The sequence below is a fragment of the Agelaius tricolor genome, unplaced genomic scaffold (assembly GCF_023055355.1).
Source record: "Agelaius tricolor isolate 1412-34295 unplaced genomic scaffold, bAgeTri1.0.p SCAF_2, whole genome shotgun sequence".
Classification (NCBI taxonomy): domain Eukaryota; kingdom Metazoa; phylum Chordata; class Aves; order Passeriformes; family Icteridae; genus Agelaius; species Agelaius tricolor.
Genome location: NW_027269262.1, coordinates 88,427,905 through 88,445,696, shown reverse-complemented (window position 1 = coordinate 88,445,696; position 17,792 = coordinate 88,427,905).

Sequence of the window (17,792 nt, the reverse complement as noted above, 5' to 3'; positions counted from 1 at the left end):
GCAGCTCTAGGCCTCTCTGGAGAAAAGAATTGAACTTAATATTCATGTGGTCTCCTGATGGATCTATGCTCTATTTAAAGATAAATAAGGGAAAATAATGCAGACTCAGAAATCAGTGACTTGAGAAGAAATTCAGCTTGTGTGAGCTGGCTGAGATCTGAGGATCCACCCCAGGTCCCTGTTCTCAGGGTCACACAGGCACTGCAGTCATGGCTGGCTGAGCTGGCCATTAGAAGAATCCCTCCAGGAGATGGATCCCTGTGGTCAGGTGTCCCCTCAGCAGGTCACACCCACATCTGCATGACCATGGCTCTACATGTGGAAACACCACCTTGGCTGTCTCTCATGGACCTCATCAACTGCTCCCTTTGCTTATCTGTCCTTTCCTTTTCATTGTTTAAGGGACTGAGTAGGGTAGATGGTCTGCAGTGATGCAAGGTGCCCTTTGATATGGAGCCATGCTGGTGGAAGGAGCTCAGGGAGTCCCCAGAGGTCAGCTCAGGGAGCTCCTGTTCAAACACAGGCAGTGGTGAGCTGGTCACAGTAGGAGCTGCTGTCTAGTGTGACCCTGAGAGGATCAGGTTCTCTTGACACTTTGCTTTTCAACCCAGGCTCCATCAGTAAGATATTAATGGATACAGCCCAGCCAGAATCACACTTGTTGAAAATAGGTGGAAAGTAGAGACACACAGGCCTGAGGAGCTATTCCAGTCACTTCATGTGCAGAGGAGATGCAAAGCATTTGCTCCTTTCTTATCCTCAGCAAAGCAAAATAACACCAAGGAACAGCTGTCTTAGAACTCATTTTGTATTTTGCTTCACGTCCACTCACAAGAGGTGCAATGCAATGCAGCTTCCAGATCTGAAATTATTTTGTCAGGAAAGTAATTTGCATAAAATTACAGTCTGGAAACCACTTGAGACGAGTAAGACATACAGCAACAACACCAGCAGCATGCAGACAGATGGACCAGCCACAGGACTTGGACAGAGGACTTTGCTTATACCATCAAATGAAGAACAAAAGGACCCACAGGGGAACTCTATGGCTTCAGTCCATGGCATGGGTTCCTTTGATGGCTCACAGTCAGAGTAGCAATTAAACCCAATGAATGAAAAGGCAAAGGAGTCCCTTGCCACCCTTAAAAATCTGATTTCCCTTGTCTTTTCTATAGAATTTGAGGGAGTTGATCTCATTACATTTATTGTCTCCAGGCAATATGAAATAAAATAGGGTTCACACAGTGAAAAGTTCTTCATGGTCAGCTACTTGTATGCAGAGGAAAATCTCTGTGTTTTCAGTTAAATTTTCTCCTGTAGGAAATTTACTGTGTTGGTCTACCCCTTAGTTTGTAGTTTCTAAGGTAACCTTTGGCTGGCAGAATAGAAATATATCCTTGTGGGAGTTTGTCTGTCCCCATGACATTAATACTCCTATTAAGAGAGGACATTTTCCACAATAGTTTCCACATAATCAGACTCCAGAGTTACACAGGCACTGCCAGCTGGCCTCCCTGTCCACCCAGATCAGTGAGGAAAGCCTCCTAAGCTGTTCCACCAACACTGCATCGTGCAGCACCCCCAAGGATGCCCCAAATCAAGTGTTACATCAAGGAGCCCCTTATGGCCTTTTCTCCCCATGGGCATTTTTGTGTTCCTCTCCCTGCTCTACTGGGGCTGGCCACAAAGAGCTGCCACCCCCCAGGGAAGCTGCACACTGCTCCTCCAGCCCCATCCCAAACCCAGAGGCTGGGGCTGGGGCTGTGAATGGACTGGCCACACTTGAGCTGCGCTTTGAAGTGTTTTTTTCAGTGTTTTTTGGGTTTGCAGCCACATCCCATGGTCAGCCTGTGCAAAGACCAGAGGGGGTTTCACGTGCTACAAAATAGCACAGTGATTTCATAGCATCAGTCACAGAACCAATCATAGAATCATTGTGTCCTGGGGTGGCCTTATGATGCTGAATTGTATCCCCATTCATCCCCAGAAATGAGTTTTGTGCCTTTAAAACTAGATCCAAGAGAGAAGTGGGGGATAAAGAAAAGTGAATTTTTTTTGCTGCTGTATTCAAAAACACAGAGATGGTTGGATAGAATGGTTGGCTTGGAAGGGACCCTCAAGATCATCCAATTCCAGCCCTGCTGCCATGTGCAGGGACACCTTCCATTAGACCAGGCTGCTCTGAGATCCATCCAACCTGGCCTTGAACACTTCCAGGGATGGGAAATCCACAGCTTCTCTGGGCAGCCTGTGCCAGTGCCTCACCACCCTCACTGTAAATAATTTCTTAATAACATCTAATCTAAATCTCTGGTCTGTTAATTTAAAACTGTTCCCCCTTGTCCCACCACCATATCAGCTCCTCTTTCTCCTTTAAATGCTGAAGAATTCAGGTATCAGAGGGTGGGTAAGAGTGAGCAAGTTCCCCAAGATGCTGATGAGGCACAGAGCTCCTGCCTGCAGAGGTAGAGCCACAGGAAAAAGGTGTGGGAGAAACTGATGACTGATGGTTCCTCACTGGGGACACCAAAGAGTTGGCTGCAGGGAGAAATTCTGCAAGCTGGCAGGCTCTGTCATCTGAGGGTTTGATTTGAATAGGTAGGTAAGGAAATAAAAATAAACAGGTTTAAAGGTGAAGACAGGATACATAAAAATAAAGCAAATGGATCTTTTGGAGAACCTTTTGAAGAAAAGCAGAGTTTTACCCATTTGTTTGGGTCATCCAAGTAGGTGGGCCAGGAGTGAATTAAGCTGGTGATGCTTTTGGGCACAAATGTGATTTGACCCTGGCCAGTAGCCAAGCACCCTCACAGCTCCTCACTCACTCCCCACAGCCACCAATCCAAAGCACAGCACTCTGTGGGTGCTAGGAATAAAACTAACTCCATTCCAGGCAGATTAAAATAAACTAGACATTGGAGGAATCTTGTGGATTCCAGGGGATCTCTGGAAGTCTGCAAACATGTATTGCCAACAACACCTGAAATAAATCTAGGTCAAATTTACACCTAACTACCTCAATTGCTGCACGCTTCTCATTACCCATCCATTCCAGAGATTTCCCACTGGAATCAGGTGAGATCAATACTTACCATTAATACTCACCTGTAGCAGGAAAGACAGGAAAGTAGCTGAAAAAACTACAAGTTGCTTCAGGAGGAATGCACCTGGGGCATTGGTGGCTCTTCACTTCTTGTTACTTCTTAGGGCTGAAATAACATTTTAGACCAAAAGCCAGGGGCAGTGAGGAGTCACTGTTATGTGGCTGTGGGAATGGTGTTTGCTTCCTCCCTTGAAGGTGGGTGCCATTCCACCTCTCTGTGGTGGCTTCCTGTGGGCCCAGGGAGTGTCACTGCTTGTCACCAGTTGCAGGTTTTGCAACTTGGCTTTACAGTTTAGCAGAGAGATCCAGCAGATGCACACAAATGAAGCCAGAACAGTGGTTTTTATTCCCTGTAATAAGCAAAGGAATGGGAAACATCAGCATGCACACAGATTAATGGGCCTTTGAGCAGTGAGATGTGATTAACTCATTTTAGTCAGCTGGGGATTTCAGCACCTCATTAGCTCTTTCATTAATGGTTACAACTAATATCTGATTAGTGTCTGTTTTGCCAGTAATGAGTTCTCCTTCCTAATGGAGACAGAGTTTGCCACCGTGTGACAGTGGAAGGAAGAGGGAAGGATCTCGCTAATCACTGTGCTGAGGGGGCCCTTTGCCATCAAGGTCTGACCCAGCTGTCCTCCCACGCCCCCCTTGCTGGCCCTGCCACCCTGGCACAGACAAACCTGCCCTGTGCCAAGTGCACTCAGCCAGGCAAAGGGGGAAACCCCAGTTCTGGCTCCCTAAATCAGCCCAAGCTGAGTCAGAAGTGGGACAGCCTTGGAGGGACTGTCCCCTTGCCCAGGCTAAGGGGTACCAGGGCCAACAAGTGACAGGAGATGCACAGTGGTGGGAGAGGAAGCACTGGACAGAGACAGGGAGCAGCAGCTGCTCTCACATGCAGCGTTCAGTGCAGTGATTTGTTTTCTAACAGATTTTTCTACCAGACTTTAATAATTCCCCCACTAGAGCGTGCTCTTTTCCCGTTCCCATGAGTTATCCCTGGCTTCTGGAGCCCTCTCAGAGCAGCGTCACATCACAGGCTCAGAGTGTGTTCCCTCCTGACACTTCTGTCTTCACAGCTGTAAGGCTTGGGATTTATTTGCTGAATCTATCTATTTTGGCCTCTGGGTAATAACTAAATGCAAGAGCCCACAGGCCATGAGGGAGAACAAGATGGGAGAAGTTCTGCAAGGCTTCACACCCTAAGGGTTTCTATCAGTGCTGCTTTCTGGGCAGTTTTCCTTTCTGTTTGAAAGGGGACAGCACCCCCAGATACGTTGTGGATTTTTTTTTTCTCTGACCCTATAGAAATGCTCATCATTGAAAAAAATAAATAAAATATTATTCCCTTGTAACCTAATTTCCTGATAAGGAACACATATTTGGGGGTCCTGGCTATGTTGTAGTGGTACAAAACTTTTATTTGGGGATGTAAAAGGCTTTAGTTATAGCAGACAAAATGTCCTTTGTGGACCATAAAGGCAACCCAGTTATTTCTAGAAGGACTTTCATGTTATGCTACACCATCAGCTTGTGTAGTTTTGGATTTATTTATTCTCAGCTGTAGTACCAAATGTTAAATGAGGCACAGTTATATTGTAAAAAACAATCCATGCTACAAATTAATTATCTGGGTTCAATGAAAACAGGTCTATCTGGCTGCTGGCTGCCAGCAGTGTGTGAGCTCTTTGCCCAGTGCTTTCTTCCTGATAATGGGAAGCACAATAAGGCTCATCTACCAGCTCTAGATGTCCTTCCAGGAACAGACAACTACTCATTCCTGTGGCTACATCAGCACTGCTCAGACTTAATTTTTTGGAGCTGGTCTCCCCCCTTGTGCTGAGGATGAGTTCTCTCCAGCTACTGACCATGTCTGTTCTGATTAGCCCCTAACCCTGCATCTCTTGTAGCCCCAAGTACTGTCCTAAAATACTGTTCCCTAAAATAATGGTATTCCTTAAACTCATGTGTTTTAAATAAAAGTATATGAGATAATGTAGGAGTATTGCAGCAGCACCATCAGAGTGGGATTCCTGTGACATGAAGCTGAATGTTTGCACTGTGTCCCCAGAGGTGGCAGGAAGGGAATGCTGGAATTGCAAAGGGTGACCTGGCAGCTGACACTTAAGGATGTTCTGGGATGTGTTGATATCTGTAGATATATGAACATAATAAAAGTAGGATGCAATAGGATAGGTCATATCCCATTCTTGTGACCAAGGGCATGGAGTGTGACTGTACAGCTAAACCTCACTGTCTTAAAAATACTGGATGGCTTCATCTCTGCTGTGTTTGGGAACAGTTCTTGGCTGATGCTGTGTCCCAGGCACAGTCTGTGGGGGGATGGATAGCCATGAGCTAAAGCAGTGCCAGCAAGCACACTATGGACTAAATAACATTGATGATATCAGGCCCTGGTTAGTCCCTAGAATGAATGTGTGCCCTGAGCCTTCTTTTCTACCATATGAGCAAACAGTGTATAAAAAGGCCAAGAAATGCTGTCTGGCTTTGATGCCTTGCCCTTCTGTAAAGGGGAGGTGAAGATGGCTGAGACACATTCATTTCTGTAGATCAAATGGAGAGAAGCAACAGCAGCTGTGCATTACACCTTGGGAGGTTCAGGCTGGACATGAGGCAAGAGCCCTTTCTCACCAGGAGGGTGAGAAGGAAATAGGTCAGCCAGGAGAAGAAATGGGACACCTCTGTCCTGGAGGACATCAGGGCATGGCTAGATAAAGTTCTGGTCTCATACAGAACTGTGGATTCCCTCTTGGGTCAGACACCTCCCAAGAGTCCTTTCAGCTGAGGTTTCCAGGGAGAAAAAACACTGATTGAACAGTATTTTTCTGTTGATGTTCAAGGCTGTGGTTTTGGGGTTATACCAGGAGGGGAATAGCTCTGGTGAGCCAGCTGATGTTGCAGGATTTGGAACAAAAGACAGAAAAATTCCTTTAAACTCAACAGGGAAGATTCCTGTCATCCAGGTTATTTTGGGAGCGGCTCTATTTTGCAGGAAGGATAGAGAGATTACTGTGCTTACAGCAACAAATGTTGGCCTCACAACTGGTACAGAACAACTTTAATTCTTTGTATTTCAAGTACTCACTTCCTTTGATAGCTGTGCCCTTCAGACCCTCCACTCCTGTGCAGTCCTGCAGCACAGCAATACTTGGCCATGTTCTCATGGGTGTAGATCATCTCCCCCAGAGGCCAAAGCTACATCAATTTACACCAGGCAGCATGATTTTCCATTAGCCCCAGAAAAAAACCAAAAAAGAAGTTTAAAAATTACCAATTTTGCAATCACCTGTACCCTCTCCTTGAATTTAACTTTCTGGATCTGGATTTATGGAAATGCCACATGGCATTTATAGGTATGCCATACTTGGTATCCATTCATTCAACACTTTGAGCTTGTCTTTTGTCAAACTCTTGCCTGGAGCTTAGCACAGGAAGATCTGGGCCTTGACCAGACAGTTTGGATCTGCTCAGCAGCCATGAAAAAGAAAGCCTGGCAAAACTTGTCTGTCAGTCAAATGTTTTCCTGTACCTCAACAGGATCCTAAAAATCCTATCACTTAATGGCATGCAGCAGGGCCACAGGTTGTCACCAAAATGACAGTGACATGGTGAGTCCTTGTTGCTGGAGCAAAAGTGTTCAGTCTTCATAATGGTGTCTGTCCTCACTACCAGATGCACAAACACAGAAAAGAAATTATTCCTATCCCCAAGATACACAGCCTATGTAAATATTTAATGTAGCTACTGTGCTACAAAGAATAATGAAGAAATGGAATTAATGACTATATAATTTTCAAAATTATCTTAACCTTATTTTTACAAAGGGGGTTGTATAGAAATATACATATATTTACACAACAAAAATCTAGCTATCCTTGGAGCCTAAGTTTTAAATTTTTTAACATGTTGTCCAAATCTTTTTTTCCCACCTCCAAATTTTTAAGAGTTGTGGAGTAATTTTGAAAGTCAGAGAAAAGAGTAAAAAGCATCTGTATTTACAAGTAGCAATAGGTTCTGGAACAAAGTGAAAATTTTCCTTGGAAAAAATTAATAACTTTAAGTTATTATTTTATAAGTTATTAAATCCCATTCTGTTTTGAAAAACCCCTCATCTGTAGAGGGAGAGTACAGCATGGCTGCTTTAAGCATGAGGTCAACAGATTTCATCTACAATAATTTATTCCATAGGTCAGTCATTACCATTACCCAGGCCACTGTTCCAAAATTTACCCTGACTGGACTTGTCATGCTCACAGTTATAAACTCCTGCACCTGATGAGCAACATCCATCCCTGGGGAAGCTCTCACCCCCCAACACCAGCCCCGCTGCTGAGCATTCACACCAACCACTGCACTGGCATCAGCCCAAAGCTGCCTGGGCAGTGAGGTTGGTCTGATCCCATTGTGGCCTGAATCCAGTTTAGGACATGACACACAGGCTGCAGGAGCCACCAGGAGATCTTTCCATTGTTTTTAGGGGGTTTGGATGAGAACTGCAGGTGATGTCCATGTCCCAAACCTTTAGCACAGCTCACATCCACCCAGCTGGCTGCAGGTAGATCCATGTTCCAGGTGCTGCCTCCTGAGAATGGCCCCCAAAACCAGGCCAGCAAGTGTGCAAACAACCAAGCAGAAAGGACAGCTGTGGGACAGGGTTTCAGTCTGTGTTTTATTCATCACTGTGGAGCCAACCTGAGTCAGCTCAAAGCCAGATCCCACCAGAGCACTCTGCAGCAGAGGAAATGCCTCTCTGCCAGGGGCAGGCTGAGCCATCCCCATGTTCTTTGCCATCTCCTCACTGTTCCTCCCCACTGCCAAGCAGGTGTTGGCCACCCACTGTTAGCTTTGACTCAGAGTGGGTTTGGCACTTCTCCTTTACCAGCAAGAGAGATGGCAATCAAAGCCCATGCATGTTTTCTTTTCCACTTGGTGGTTGGACTGAACAATGGAAAGTGATTTATGCTGGAAAAGAGCTGTACAAAGAAAATGATGCCACAAATGCAGTCCCTACCAAAATGGGAATGGGCAAGGGAAGGGAGTTCACAGCACACAGATCAGTAAAGTAACTTGTTCTGGTTAAAAGCTCCATTGAGTTGTGGTTCCTGATACTGTGTAAAGGACAGAAATGTCATTTCATGGCTCATTCATTTCCTATGGAAAGAACTACTTCTCTTGGAAAATTGTAAGCTCATTTCATAGCACAGTTGTCTGTGGAAGGACATTCCTGGTCCAGGGAATGGAGAAAGGTCAAGTGCCCTTATTCTACCCAGCCCCATTAAGTCCATGGCTGATACCAGCCTGCCATCAGGAGGTGACAGGTCCATCATCCCTTTCCATATATTTTCTTCCCCATCATCACCAGCACAATCAGTTCAGAGAGGAGCAGGCAGCAAGCCCATCAGGGGGTCCTGCTGAGTCAGCCCTCTGTTCTGCCTGATTTTGGGTTATTTCTGACCTTGGTGAGACAGGAGTAGTGAGCTGACAGCCCCCTGGTCCATTCCTCATGCCCTGCTCCATGCAGTAGCCTCAGGAAAGGCTCTGGCTCATCAGTTTGTTATTGATCCACGTCACAGCAGTTGTAATTGCAGGGATGGGAATAACAATTAAAGCAGTGGAAACAGTGTTAGCTGTGGGGGTTTCCAGAGGAGGAACATCTCCCCTGCAGGAGTGGGCAGAGGTGCTCCAGAGACTGCATGGTCAGGAGCAGCACACTCAATCTCTGATTCCCACTGTGCAAACCTGGATGGAAACCAGCCCATTTTCCTCTACTCACTCCTGATCACATGTGCATCCACCTCATTTCTCCTGGCCTAAGGACAAACAGACCACTTGAATCTTGAGGGTTGTTCAAAATCCTGGAAGGCAGAACTGAGCATCTCTGATGGGCACACAACATTTGGACAAGGGGATCCCACTCATGCAAGAAGACAGAGAGAACATTCCACTAACCTTGAGATGATCTGCATAGTCCATGTGTCCTGCTGCTCTGTGCTGGATAAGAGAGCTCAGCATCCTAAGATCCTCCCTTTAAGGAATAATTAAGCCAATTTTAAGCCAGAACAGTGTCACAGAACAAGAACAGACTAGGATCTCAACTGTTTAAAGCTAACAAAGCAAGATTTATCACAGTACTCTTACTAAACAAAAAAAAAAAAAATTGTTTTACAGAAGCTGGTAGAGCCCCAGCCCAATTCATACTTATTTTTTCCCCTTCCCATCCAAGCTACAGCTTGTGCAAGAGAGCAAGACTGCACTGGTACAACTGTGGGGAGGAAAGGAGAGAGGAAAAAAGAGGGAGTGAGACCTGTCCCTTCCAGCAGCCAGGAGATGCCAGACTGGCTCTCCCATTTTGTGTCACAAGGAAGGGGCTGTGCAGATGCACAACCACATCTCTGGGCACAAGGGCAAACAGCAGCAGCCCCTGCTCATGGGGAGGAGCCCAGATCTCCTTTTATTTTCTCCCCTGGTAAATCCATACTGATGTATGAGCTGCTCTGGAGGGACTGTCCCACACAGCTATAGGAACCTGCAATAACCAATAAACACAACTAACAGATTGCATCATCCTGCTTCTGGCAGAGAAACCTCCCCAGTTCTTTATGATCTTTTAATAGGAGGGTAAACAAGGACATGTGACATGTCCACCTTCATTTATTGCATCTCTGGTCTGCATTTCAGTCCTGATCCCAGTCTCTTCTCTGCTGGCAGCTAATGAAATGCCAAAGTGGACTTGTTCTGATTTTTCCCACCCCTCCCATTGCTCCCATTTCTGCTTTCTGAGATGTTCTGAAAATAATTCTGTTAGCAGGAAAATAAACAGAACATTACTCTTGATGGCATTCAATTGTATTTTCTCTTTCCCTGATGTCAGGCCCTGGCAGAGGGGGGTAAAGAGGAACTCAGGGCCATCAGAAAAGCTTTTCTGGCACAGAGAAGGAACCTGCACGCTGCCAAACCCTTTGCTATTGTTCAGTGTGCACCCTGCTGTTTGTTTGGGACCTGGAAAAGAGAGCCTTACTGTGAAATTTAAAGTGAAAAATATTAAAGCTGAGCATTGCAAAGGCAGGTCAAGCAGCAGAATGAGCTGGTCCAGCAAATGGGCATTTTTGCCTTCTGTGACAGCTAATGGTGAGAAACAACAGTTTGGATATTTAATGGCTATTGTTTTTGGCTTAGAGATGAGGAGTTTCAAAAGAGACTGAGCAGAAGTCAGAGAGAACACAAACCAGACTTGGATCTGTTCAGACTCCATTCACAGGGCATCCTTTATCCCCAGAGACACAGCTAGGCCCTCCTTGGTCCAGCATTCACTTTCAGCCCGATGGGCCCCTGACACCCTGCCCATTCAGCAGGCCTGTGTCCATCTCTGCTGATGGTGCTGGGTGCTTCTGTTTGTTTCTCCACATTTACAGTCTCAGAGTGAAGCAGAGATTGGGGTGTCACGGGATCAGTTCTTTGCCAGAGCTACTTAAACACAAGCTGTGTTAGTTAAAAATGCAGCTATTAAATTTTGGAAGCCCTTCCTCTGCACCACATGGCAAAGCTGCCCCTCTTCAGGGACTCTGAAACTCCAGGAGTTTCCTCCCATCCCTGCAGGGCCTCGGGATGCTCTGTCAGGCAGCAGAAGGGAGAGCCAGCAGCTGAGGAGGCTGAGCTGAGCCCTCGATGGCAGCGAGTGCTGCCCCCTCACTCCTCAGCCCTTCCTCCAGATGGCAAACGGCGTGTGCTGAGCGGAACCGGCGGCAGGCCGCAGAGACAGGCGGCAACATCGACACCGACAGCAGGGAGGGACATGGCCTGAGGCAACACTCCACACTGAACGCGGCTGGCTGGGGCAGGAGGGAAAACAAGATGGGTCAGGTGGATGAAGGCATCTGAAATCACCGTTTTCCCTCACAGATGAGCGTCAGGCTGCTCTCCATCCTGCCAGGCAGGCGTGTTGCTCTGCTTTCACTGTGATTGCTCCGGGAAGGGCTGAGATTCCACCTTCCCTTTCCAGCCCAGAGCACAAGCTTGGCCACAGGGTCACAGACCAAAGCTGGCCCAGCATCCCATCTGCAGGGGACATCCTGAAGCAGCTGCCTGAGGATGTGCACACACAGCAAGTCAGTGATTCCTTCTCTTCTCTCCCAACTTCTGGCAGCTGGCACCCCAAAGAAGAGGTTATACTTCACCCTGTCCTACATGGATTTTTTGGCTGTCTTGATGCATTTTGAGAGGCACTGCAGGTGTTGAAAGGGATCTGAACCCTTCCCATCAAGAGAGGGCAGTGCTGTCCTCACTCGCAGCCCAGGCACACGTGTGCCAAGGAGAGATAAAGTGCATTATAAATTATTCCACTGGCACAACTCTGTGTTTTGGTCTCTCAGCAAGCCAACTGAAGAGCTCTGGGGGTTACAAAAGCCAGGAGTTAATCAGTAACTCAGATGTTTATCACTTGCATGTTTAACTATTTTTTTTCCTCCCTTGCAATACCTGCTGGTTTGGGTTATTTTGCCTTCTTTAATGAGTAACTACTGGGAAGGGGACTAAATACACCTGTTCTCTCAACATATTATGACTTTAGATAGTGGCCATTTTAACTATAAGCAGCTGTATCCCACGGTCATTGACACATAGAAAGGAACATTTGAGTGCTTCTAGCAAAAAAAAAAAAAAAAAATATTCAGGCCCTTTCAGTACACACCATGCCTAGTCTGGCATACTCCCAGTCCTGTGCTGTTCTGCAGGCATCTCCATGCACACCCCAGTATGACTTTACCCCTTATATGCTGTCTCAGCATCTGCTGTTGTCCTTTCCTTTCCACCTGCTCACTCAGAACCACAGAAACATTTTGAGAAATGAAATCTCTGAAAGTTTTGTGAATCTTCCTTCTGCTCTCTGCCAGTGTTTGCTGGGAGAGGAGCAAGGAGGTGAACAATTTTTTACTGCACAGTGAATTTGGGATTAGGTACTTTCTATGGCTTTGCCATTGCTACCCGTGCAGATGGGGGAAGCCAACAACTCTGCTCAGGCAATGTGCTCCATGAGCACTGCAGTGCTAAACCAGCTGAGCATGAAGGGTTTTGACATCTGTGAAAGTACAGAAAGGCAGCACTGAGCATTAATATGCACTTTTAAGGCAACTCTTCCCCAGCAAAGGATGGGCTGATTTCTCTGTGCCCCTTCCCACCCTATTGCTCTGATTCCTTCTTGTGGTGCATTTCCCCCCAGGCCTTCAGTGTTTGGTTGTTTTACTCTCTCTCTTTCTTCAAAATACAGCTTTTAAAGCAGCTGTTAAAAAACTCCATGGTGTCAAAGCTTTGTTCATAATCCACTCTTCTCAGTACCGATAACAACCTGCAATAATCCAAGCTCAACTCCTCTTTGCCCACCAGAAGTGCTGCAGCTGCTCTCCTTAGCTCACCTCCAGCTTCCTGGTGGGGCTGTCTGTCCCAGAGCCTCTGCTCTCCCACATTGCCTCCAGCAGAGAAACAGGCTGTGAACATGGGCCTGAGCTCACTCAAAATAAAGGCTGGGGGCATATAATTAAATGAAGGCACAGTGCTTCTGCAGTACACACTCCTGGTGATGTTGACAGAGCCTGAAAGCTCACAGCTGGATGCCAACAGCCCAGGCAGCATTTAAAGGAGTGGTACTGAGAAAGGAAGGATTGATGAACATATTCTTCCTGTAAACTGGAAAAGTCTAACCACAGAAAGCCAGAAACAACAAATCCAGAACTCTGCAGGGCAAATTTCATGGTTGCTTTTGAGAGAAGAAACTCTCTTGACCTGGCAATGATGTTACTTGCTTCCTAGCATTGATTCTGAAATCCCCTTTTCTCTTTCCAACCTACATTAAACACTAATTAAAGCCACCTATTGCAAAAACAGCCCTGGGTTCATAATACTATTTATTAAGCTGCCTGAAAAGCCCCAGCTCCCTAGAGAGATAAAAGAAAACAATATTTTTGTGTTACCAATTTTTTATTAACTCTCTCACTTATATGCAGAGAGATGAAAGAGGGGAAAAGGAGTAAGCAAGAAGTAGAGGTCTCACAAAAAAAAAAAAAAGGATCAGTAATTTTCCATTTTCCTTTTGCTGGAAGTGGAGTAGTAGTTTGGTCACAAAGAACAGAACAACACAGAGCAAGCAGAGGTCCATGATCTGCAGCATGAACAGCAATCAGCCTCTACAGAACATGCCAAGAAAACCAGTGAGAGGCTAATAGTGCTGCATAGATTGGTTTTCCATAGCAGGTCTCTAGTTGAGCATGAAAATGCCAAACAAAGTCATTGGTCAGGCTGAAGAGCTTTGGTTTTATGAAACACAAGCTTCACATGAAAGCCAGAGACATGCCTAGATACAAAGTTTTTCTGCCATTTTCCTTAATGCTCCAGGCAATCAAGAGAGTCAGCTTTCTACAGAGCAAGATAAAGTAATTTACAGTGTCAATTACTGTATTTCCTGCCAAGGCATTGTCCAGGTGTCAAATGCAGTATGGGATCTCAAAGTGTTAAACCTTAAAATCTTTGCTGCCCCCATTTCACATAGTTACCTACAAATCTGAATGTATGGTGGTGAGAGACAGCAGTGAGTGCAGACACACTTACCTTGAGTGCAATACTTCACATCCCATTGAGAGCCCCCAGAGCTCCTCACACAGCTCAAATGTGTTTGCTAATTACAAACCCAGGGAGAACCTCCCTGAGCTCAGACATCCAGGCCTGAATTGCTCAGGGGCTGAACACCATATTGCCCTATTCAGTGATTGTTAACAAGGAGTAGTAAGTTTTTACATTTCTACCTACATCCAGTTCCTCCTTGTGCAACCAATTTGTCTTTTCTGCTCAGTGGCTGATGCATCATCATCTCTGGTGGGTGCCTTCAGCCAAGTGGCTGCAGGTGAGAGAAGCACACAGGTGGAGGTAGGAGAAGGGTTGGGTGGCTGCAGCAGATAAGGGGCAAGACAGAAAATTCCCATAGCTGCCCAATAATTTCCCACTACATTCTCCAGAGCAGATGTCTGCCAGTTCCTGGCTTCTTTTTCTGCCTCTGTCAAGGATTGAAGTACTCGAGATGGTATTTTGTATTTGGGTTCAAATTATTTTTATTTCTTATCTATATTACAATCTCTCAAGTGGTGAGTTCTACTGCATTCTACTAACAAGCTACAAAATGGCTAACTGTCTTTCTCTTCAAGGTCTTTTAAGCTAAACCATCCAATTAAGAAATGACACCTAAATTATTTTTATTTTTAACCCAATAACCAATCACCCATGTCCTGCAATGCAGACTTTTCTGCCCAATTACAAAATACCATCCAAACCTGTGAAGAAGGAGGACCAGACACCACCCTAAAACCTCCATTTTATCTTTATAGATGTTACTTTATTCTAAAAGCTTAAACTTTAAGTTTCCCACCATGTGATATTACACGCTTCTATTCAAACGACCCACCCATAATCCCAGTTCTATCATTCCATTTTAGAAGCCTTCTCCATGACCCCACAACAAATATGGTGTTCTCTTGAGGGTCTGTGCCTTTCAGCACAGAAAGTTTAAAATTCTCAGCATCCAGGGTTCCAACAGATGTCCTTACACTGTAACCTCTTCTGATACAGAGTGTTCATGGCAGAGCCAGGTGTTATAGGCACCTACCAGCTGTGAATCAGGAAAGGCAATTTTCTCTGTTTGGAAAGCTGTTCTGCGGTTTGCCTTGCCTCAGGACAGATACTCTTTTTATCTGCATTGCAAGAGGAAGCCTTATCTTTCAGAAGCATATCAATATCTTCACATGGAAACAAATCACACCCAGACCTGCAGTCAAGGGATATGAGCAGAAGCACTTTTCATGACTGCAGATCTTAATTCTCAAAAAAAAAAAAAAAAAAAAAAACAAACTAAGGGAAAAGGGAGGATGAAAAACAATAGCTCATCAGAGGCAATGGCATGCTCAGAGCACACACAGGTCAAAACATGCCAGGCAGCACTGTTCTTCTTTTAGCACTGAGCTGAGGAACATCACATGGAAGGTGAATGTCCCAGGAAAAGGTATCACTCACTCCTGAGACGTGAGGGACGTGCTTGCAGGGATGTGATGCTGGAGAATTGGTTGCTGATTCACCACTGGGATTTTTGTCTGAGTTAAAATTTTACTTTACTTTCCCAACACTACACAACCCAGCCTGGAACTCACCAAACCTAGCAAGGTTTATAACCTGCTAAACTTCAACTTTGTCTGCAGTTTTCTCCTTGCTTCCTCTCCTGTGCTACTAATCATTGCTTTATTTCTGGAAAGTGGAAGCCAGACATGGGGAAAAGCGACCAATCAAGCAATAATATTCCAGTTCTGGCCAATGCCAGACACAGAACTTCCTGTGTGCTTACATGTGCAAGGATTTGGAGTCCAAGAGCAGGAGACTGGAGGTGACTGCTCCTTATAAGCACCTTGCAGGTATTTCTCAGTCTAGTTTTTTTTCCTGTCCCCCAGATCAGACACTCAAAAGATCCAAGGCATCACCAGGACTTAGTTTCATTTAAGCCAAAGTGGATTCTCAGTGGAAATTCAGCATCAGTCTTGCCTTGGACTCTGGGCTCACCTGAAAAGGCCAAACAGAATTTTAGCATTTGCAGCTACACCAGCTCCTGTGCCTGGGCAGGAGCTCTCAGACTGCCCTGCACCTTCAGTGTAGCTTTCACCACCAGCGCCAATCTGGGAGCTGCACAAGGGGGGTTTGCAACACACAAACACACCCAGGCACACACAACAGCACATAGCAGTTTCACAGGAGGTTTCTGAGTTCATTGTTTCTCTTCAAGTATCAGTAAAACCAAAAACTAAGACCCAAATGAGGAAAATTTTGAGTCTTGAAGTCATGTTCTCCATGATAGCTCTCCATATTCTCAGGTGCCTTTCACCTTCTCTGATATTGGTTCTTTGTCTTGATAAAACTGTCTGTCTCTTCCCACTTGCTAAGTGGTTTCCATGAATCTTGGCAGCCTTTGCTGTTTTAAAGCACCCTGTATTTCACTGAGGTTGTGTGGGAAAAACATCTCAGCCTCCAAAATACCTTCCAGCACACAAGGAGAGGAAGGAAAAGAGGTGAACTTCACCCTGCCTTGTGTCTGTGGGAAGAATGAAGTCATCAGATTTGATGACTCACCTTGCTCCTCTACGCAAGGTGAGACATTGTTTTGTCATCAAGGGTGGCTACAATGAAAAATCTTGATTTACACATCAGCTTCCTCATACCAGAACCATGCCTGTGTTCTGTGTGGTGCTCAAACAGCACAGCATGCCCCATCTCAGAGCTAAAAGATTAAGAGAGTCAGGATTATTCAAGACATAAACTCTTTTTAAGTCACTTCTGAAAATCCTATCCTTGAAGTCTGCAGGCCTGGGGTCAGGAGAGAAAAAAACCCATCAGTCTAAGAATATGACAAAGAAGAGCAGAGGTGATGACCTTAAGGAAATGAGTGTGGGCCAGGATAAAAGTCTCTTAGTCACACACAGATTACACAGATGCCAAGAGCATCACCCTTCACACACAGACACACACACACAGAGACTCCTTTTTGCTGCCATTTATAGTATCAAAAAACCCAACCAACAAAACAAAAACAAACAAATAAAAACCAAACAAAAACCCCAAAACCAAACCAAACAAAAAAACCAAACCAAAACAAACCAAACAAACCCAAACAAACAAAACCCCACCTTGTATTTGATGGTCTGAACACTCCTAGTAGAAGCTAAGATTGGACCTGCCCAGGATTTGAATGGGAAATCCCTGCTGTGGGTTCACAACAAAGAATGAGAGTTGATCACTTGGTAGAAAAGCAGTAGAGCAAACCTGAAATGTTCTGTTTGGTCCCATCTTCACAGAACAGCAAAAAGAAGGTAATGGTGATGTGAACCCCCCTGCAAGCTGTGCTTCCTGACAGGACATCACCAGGAGGAGGCACTTGCATTAGCAGCAGGGAGACTGAGAATGGCAGAGGAGTAAAGGATTTATGAAGAGCCTGAGGAATTATTGACACACTATACATTTGATCTTAGGATTTTAGGGCTTCTCTGAGATTGGGATGGATCAGCTGGGATGCCCTGTATGAGGAAAATACTCTTTTGGCTTCTCCAAGGTTTGAGTATGCTCCATCCCCAAACAAATCATAATGAAATTATTGACATTCCAGACATGGATCATGAAGATGTGTCTGTTCTCACATGCCCAGCTCTGGTTTTGTGTGCTGAAAGGAAAACAGACATTCCCCAGATGAAACTCACGTTGTCACCACTTGCCCTGCACTAAAAATTTTTTTACTGAAAAGCAGAGATCTTGTGTGAGTTGGGATGGGACCAGATTAGCTGAGTGACTGGATGTTAATGCAATTGAAAAATGTCAATATTAAACAGAATAGCAGGCAGTGGAGTTCTAGCTGAAACTTGCTTTCCTTTTGCTCTAAAAGTGCTCAAACACGTATGGAAACACCAACTTGAAGAATTGCTAAACTCAGTAAAGCCCAGGATGAATCATATCAATTCAGATATTGGCATAAAACTTTTGTTTCAGCAACTGATTTCTGAGGAGCTCATCAGTCATTAAGTATTTTCTTTCCTTTTGTTTCTTCACTTAAAGGCTGCAGGGCTGAGCTCAGACAAACCCTGACCAGACAAATGCT